We start from the raw sequence: 7,181 nt of genomic DNA, 5'->3' as shown, positions 1-7,181 counted from the left end.
TGGAGCAAGGAGAGGGTTGCAGGCAAGAGGCAGGGCCTGGTCCATGAAGGTGTGGCAGGCAAGGGAAGTGCCCAGAGGATCCCAGTGAAAACTGTGCAGAGGGCCAGCATGTGACACCTGGGCCACAGGCCTGGGCAGCAGCCACCCCCTGCCCCCTGCAACCCTCCCCCTCACACACACACAGTCTGGCAGGAGATTTGGGCACAGTCAGTGCTAAAGAGGGGGAACCAAACCCTCACAGCTACCTCTGGCCTCTCCAAGTCTACGAAGATGCAAGTTCAATCTGGAAAAGCAGGGACGCCTGGGTGGCTGGGTGGCGGTTGAGCATCTGCCTTTAGCGCAGGGCGTGATCCCAGAGTCCGGGGATCGAATCCCACATCAGGCTCCCTGCATGGAGCCTGCTTCTCCCTCTGCCTGTGTCTCTGCCTTTCTCCCCCCGTGTCTCTCACGAATAAATAAATAAAATCTTTAAAAAAAATAATAATCTGGAAAAGCCAGGGCCAGGGACCCAGGCCCAAAGGGGGGTGGGCGGTGTCAGAGAAGGGACCAAGGGCCAAGGCTCTGTGTTCCCACAGACAAAGGGAGAAGAAAGCAGGCTAAGCCTGGGCCCAGCATGTGACACCTGGGCCACAGGCCTGGGCAGCAGCCACTGCAGCCCTGGGGATAATGACTCCTTTTGTCCTCCTCCTAAATTGTCTGGAAAAGAAAGGATTCCAGGGCCTGCTTCTCCCGTTTGCACAATGCCGGCTGCCCCGGGCCCCACCGTGAGGGCCTGCCATGGCATCTGGGGAGCATTCGGGCCCCTTCCCTGCCTGCCCTGTCCCCACATGCAGAAGCGAGAAGTGGAGCGCTGGGCCAGACGTTCTACAGGGGGTTGCGAGTCTGGGCAGAAGCGCAGCCTGAGCCAGGAACTTTCTTTCGTGGCCCCGAGGAAACCAAAGGATTTAGAAGCCCTGAAAGAGTCTTAATAACTGTGCTGATGCCTCCTAATGCTTATCCTCCCCTGTTGGAACCCTCTGCCCCTCCGCCCCCTATTCCTGCACTTTCAGCAGATCACAATGGTTACGAGCACAGGCTCTGGATTCAGAGAAAGCTGAGCTCAAAATCTGACGCTTCCACTCAGGATGGGAAGCTCTTTAACCTCTACGAGCCTCACTTTGCCTCTCTGTAAAATGGACATCATAGCCCCTACTTTTTATAAGATTGGCAATGAGAAGAAGGGAGAAAATGCATATAACACACTTAGCTTGCAACACAGCCTTCCAGAAGGGCTCAGCAAGGATAGGCAGCCCAGGGGGTCATTCAGCCTGTGTCTGGTTTTCTCCAAAGACAAGGCACTCACCCCTGTATTCTATATCCAGACCAAGTGCAAAGCTGCTCGTAGACTCTCATTGGTGCTGAGGGTAGAGAGGAAGGGGTCCCATGCTTACACATTTACTATGTGCCAGGTGTTACCATACATGACTCAGAGAAACTAGGGGACTTGTCCACACCACGCAGAGGAAGGGACCAAGATTTGAACTGGAGTCTCTCCAACCCTCTGCATCATAATACAAGAGAACTTTTCTTTCTCTCTTTCTTTAAGATTTTATTTATTTATTCATAAGAGACACAGAGAGAGAGGCAGAGACACAAGCAGAGGGAGAAGCAGGCTCCCTGCAGGGAGCCTGATGCAGGACTCAATCCTAGGACCCCGGGATCATGACCTGAGCCAAAGGCAGGCACTCAACCACTGAACCACTCAGGTGTCCCACTAGAGAATTTTTCAAACCTGTGAAAAACAGCTTCCATGTACCCCTTGGTATCTTCTCTTCTCCAGGGAAAACATTCCCTAGCCCCAAGGGAGATGGTTTTGTGTTTCTGGATCTCTCACATACAGCAAAGCCTTCTTCATTTCTGTCTTCTAACTAAGCCTCTCTGGACACATAGCAAAGGCTGAATGAGTTCATATATGTGCAGCCAGCCTCCAAGAGGGCTCCAGTGATCCTCACCTCCCGGCGCTTGTGTCCTTGTGTGGCCCCCTCCCACACTGGATAGGGCTGACAGGTGTAATCAATAGGATTTTGCAGAAATGACAGTGTGACCTCTGAAACTGGGTCATAAAAGGCATTGCAACTTCCAGTTTGTTCTCATAGAGCACTTACTCTAGAAGAAGCCTGCTGCAGGGTCATGAGGACACTTAAGCAGCACTCTGAATTGGCAAGGAGGTCACCATCCAAGGAACAAGAATCTCCTACTGACAACCAGCTCAAATGAGCCAGGCCTATGAGGGATTCATCTTAGAAATGGACCCTCCAGGGATGCCTGGGTGGCTTAGAGGTTGAGCGTCTGCCTTTTTGGCTCAGGTTGTGATCCCAGGGTTCTGGGATCAAGTCCCACATCAGGCTCCCCACAGAGAAGCCTACTTCACCCTCTGCCTATGTCTCTGCCTCTCTCTGTGTGTCTCTCATGAATAAATAAATAAAATCTTTTAAAGGAAAGAAAAAGAAAGAAGAAAGAAAGAAAGAAAGAAAGAAAGAAAGAAAGAAAGAAAAAAGAACGAAAGAAGGAAGAAAGAAAGAAAGAAAGAAAGAAAGAAAGAAAGAAAGAAAAAGAAAGAAAAAGAAAGAGACCCTTGGGGGTCACTTGGGTGGCTCAGTTGGTTAAGTGTCTGCCTGCAGTTCAGATCATGATCTCAGGGTCCTGGAATGGAGCCATGGGTCCAGTTCTCTGCTCAGCGGGGAGTCTGCTTATTCCTTTCCCTCTGCTCCCCCCAACCCCTGCTCATGCTCTCAATAAATAAGTAAAATGTCTAAAGAAGGAGAAGGAGAAGAAAGAAGAAAAAAGAAGAAGAAGAAGAAGAAGAAGAAGAAGAAGAAGAAGAAGAAGAAGAAGAAGAGGAAGAGGAAGAAGAAGAAGAAGAAGAAGAAGAAGAAGAAGAAGAAGAAGAAGAAGAAGAAGAAGAAGAAGAAGAAGAAGAAGAAGAAGAAGAAGAAGAAGAAGAAGAAGAAGAAGAAGAAGGAGAAGGAGAAGAAGAAGAAGGAGGGCCCCCACTTCAGGCCTTCCTAGGCCTGCAGGAGTAGCTGCGGCGTAAGCAGCTGGTGGCTGGTGACTCTGTGTTGGACAAGTTAGGGGAGACGCTAGCCACCCTCCTCAAGGTGCATGACATTGTCAGCAGGCACTTGGAACAAGTGTTTGAGGTGAAGAAGAGGAAGAAGAAGAAGAAGAAGAAGAAGAAGAAGAAGAAGAAGAAGAAGAAGAAGAAGAAGAAGAAGAAGGAGGAGGAGGAGGAGGAGGAGGAGGAGGAGGAGGAAGAGGAGGAGGAGGAGGAAGAGGAAGGGGAGGAGGGGGAGGAAGAGGAGGAGAAGAAATGTACCCTCCAGCCCCAGGCAAGCCTTCAGATGATACAACCCTGGCCACCATCTTGACTGCAACCTCATGGAAGACCTTGAGCTGGAACCACCCAACTAAACTGCTCTCAGACGCCTTATCCAAAAAACTACATAAGATAATATAAAATAGTGTTAGATATTTGTTGTTTAGGTTTTGGGGCGATTTGTTATGAAGCAATGGAAAATGAAGGCAATACATGTACAGACTTAGAACCCTGGCTAGCATGTGGTCAGCATTCCTTCAGTGGACCACATTCCTTCAGTGCTGCCCCTGCTCTTATCCTCACTCACCTCTGGGCCAAGTGTCAGAAGCCATCACCTGAGCAACCCGGGGAGTCTGGAAAGGGAAAAGAATGCCAATTTCCCCCAATTTCCCAGCAACCCTATGACTAGGTACATTGGTCTCTTCATCTCACAGATGACGAGAAGCTGAATCACTTGCCCAGGGATTTGCAGACAGAGAGCCAGAATATGAGCCCTGGCTGTCTGACTCCAGCTCACATGGCAGCAGGGACAGAGGGAGGCTGAACCTCACTGTGGGAGCTCCCAACTTTGTGAGTTGTCACTTCAAGTCTTTGTAAGAATGACATGTGGAAGCTGGGAGGATGAGCGGAAGCGAAAAGGGAGAGAAGTTGGGAATTTTACCTCAATCCTGTGAGACTTGGGAAAAATGCTTTTGACACCAATTTCTTCACCACCACCCGCTTTGGGCAGAGATGTCACAAGGACCCACAGTAATTCAGTTGGTTGGAAGAAGCCAGAGGTGACAACTTTGTATCAAAGATTTTTCTGATTAAGGAACAGGCTGTCTGGGAAATTCCCAGTTCTCCCAGGAAGCCCCCAGGGCTCCTCCTTAGGCCTGGCTGCCTTCCTCACGCTACATTTGAGCTGCCACCCCTGGCAGGATCTTGGGGGGATGCCCTGTCCGCCAGCCTGGCGCCAGCCTTGAAGTAAAACTCTAGCCTCCCACCCCCATTTCTTTGCTGTCTTTCAAACAAAGACCTGAGGCCCTATCATTGCAAGATTTCTCTTACTAGTTCCTGTGGGGTGAAGGAGCAAAACAGAAACACTGGAGAGTTATGAGGAAAGAGTTCCAGGAATTTATAGCCTAGAACAATGGAAACAATAGAGATTGGAAGACAGAACCACCGTAACTCAAATCCTGACAAAATCACATCATTGCTATGGCCCGGCGCAAGAGACACAACTTCCTTGCACCCCAGCCATCCAAAAAATAAGGAGGCTCTTTTTTTTTTGGGGGGGGGGCAATTCACCAAAAGCTATCAAAATCTACAGTACGTATACTCCTGCCACCAAGAAATGCCCCATGGGGAATGCGCTCACCTACACCCAACACTGAGTGCGCAAAATTCCGTGGTGACATCGTTTGTGACAAATATTTGCAAATCCTCATTCATCGGGAGATAGGTAAGCAACTTGTGGAATTGCCCAGAAGATGGAATTGCTCGGCAGCTGTCAGAAAGAATGAAGTAGAAACAAAGAGACTGGTATCCCAGCAGCTCACTGCTCCTCATCCAGCGGCTTCCTGCACTGCCTTGCCCTGCCACCTTCCTGTCACCTGGGGTCGTGCCTTCTCACTCCCTTTGCCCCCACACCTCGCACAGCACCTGGAAACCAGTGGATGCCCCACAAAGAGCTGGCGATTCATGGAATGACACAGGGCTGGGTCCACGCTTTTCCAGAGACGGTCTTCTGAAAGCAACTCCCCTTGTGGACAAGCCAGTGGCAGAGTGGGGAGGGAACCCCAGGCCTCCCAGCTCCTAGCCCCACGCTCCCCGGACAAATCGAGCTCTCCTCATCCTTCTTCTTTATTGCAACAGCCTTAACTGAAGATTCGTTCTGCCTCTGTCTCTTCCTCCCCATCCATCCTCCTTTCTGCTGCCCTCCGTGCCAGCCTGAGGCTCCGCCTTTGCCTCTGGGCCTACCATTTCTTCTCCTATGATATGCTCCCCCTTCCCTCACTCTGCTTCCCTGCTGGGATCCCTGCTCCATACCCAAATCATACCCATCCTCTGACACCACCTCTGGGAAGACTTCCCAGGTCACAGCCTGTCTCGCCATTCCTACCACGCCTCTGGCTAGGAATCCCTGGGGCACCATGTACAGGACTGGTGCCCCCCTTAGGCAAAGAGAGTAGTCCCCACCGAGTCTCTCTGAGTCCCCATCCCCACCCCCACCCCCACCCACCAGGGACCTGGCATTTCCAAGGCAGCAGGTGCTCAATAACTATGTGAAAAAATGATTAATGAGTAAACGAGAGCAACGGATTACTCCAGGAATAATTTCCAAGCAAATGAAAGAGTAGATGAATGAACGGCTCTGAATTCATGAAGGAATGATAATAACCAACCTGAGTTTCATGGCCACTGGTCCCTTTTCTCCAGACAATTAAAATCAACAATGCAAAGATCATCTTGGTAAAACTACAAGCTGAGGATATAATTTCTTCTGGATCACGAGTTCACCCCCGCTCCCCGATAAAGGAGCATTAGCCACAGCATTTACAGAAAAGGAAACACAGGTAACCAAAAAATATGAAACTATGGTCAACTTCACTCATGATTTTTTAAAACTTTATTTAAAACAAAAAACAGATTTTTCCCCCCTGTTAAATGTCTAATGCTTAGTGGGCAGAGGAAGAAAAACAGCTAGTCTCAAATACTGTTGGTGGGACTGTTATTGTATCTAACACAGACGTCAACCCAGAAATAACACCTCAAAATTTTTATTTTTATTTTTTATTTTTTTAAAGATCATTTATTTATTTATTCACAAGAGACGCAGAGAGAGAGAGAGAGGCAGAGACACAGGCAGAGGGAGAAGCAGGCTCCATGCGGGGAGCCTGATGTGGGACTTGATCCTAAGACCCCGAGATCACTACCTGAGCCAAAGGCAGATGCTCAACCAATGGAACCATCCAGGCATCCCCACTCCCAAATTTTTAATCTCTACATACGGTTTGGTCCATTAAGCCTTCGGCTCAGGTCATGATCCCAGGGTCTTGGGGATCAAGCTCCACGTTGGGCTCCCTGCTCAGTGGGGAACCTGCTTTCTCCCTCTCCCTCTGCTGCTCCCCCTGTTTGTGTGAGCTCTCTCTCTCTCTCTCAAATAAGTAAATAAAATCTTTAAAATTAAATAAATAAATAAATGAATATGTTTACCCTTTGACCCTGCAACTCCACTTTTAAGAATTAATGCCAAAGAAGTAATTGGACAAGAAGACAAAGACTTACGTACAAGAATTTTTATTTCAAAAAAATAAATAAAAATAAAAATAAAGAATTTTTATTTCAATATCGTTGGTAAGAGTGACAAATGGGAAACAATATAAAAGTCTATCTACATGGTCTAGTTAAATAAATTGTGTTTCAGGTGAAACCATCAAACCCTCTACAGCCATTAGCAGAGTCTCACTCTGTACAGCCAGGACACGATGTTCCTCTATCGCTAAGTGGCTAAAGCAGATGGAGAGTGATATGATCCTTTTTACTGACTGTACATGCACATGTTTATTTGTGAATAGCAGAGTTATGGAAGCCTATACACCGGTGGCTGGGCTCGTGAGAACTGTTGCTTTTTGGTTTACACCCTTTCATAGCTTTTGAAAAATAATCCTTGATTACTTTTATAGAAAGGAAAACATTCAGAGAGCCCAAGAGGCAGGCAGAGGCCCTGGCTTTGCTCCTTCTAGCCTCAACACTCTTCTTACTGCTCCTGACCTCTGCTCTGTCCCTGTCCAAGGACTCAGCCCCTGGGAAAGGCCGCCCTAGCCCAGTTTCTGAAACAATT

Source organism: Canis lupus, chromosome 14 (genome assembly GCF_048164855.1).
Source record: "Canis lupus baileyi chromosome 14, mCanLup2.hap1, whole genome shotgun sequence".
Taxonomy (NCBI): Eukaryota; Metazoa; Chordata; class Mammalia; order Carnivora; family Canidae; genus Canis; species Canis lupus.
This window is presented reverse-complemented; position numbering follows the sequence as displayed.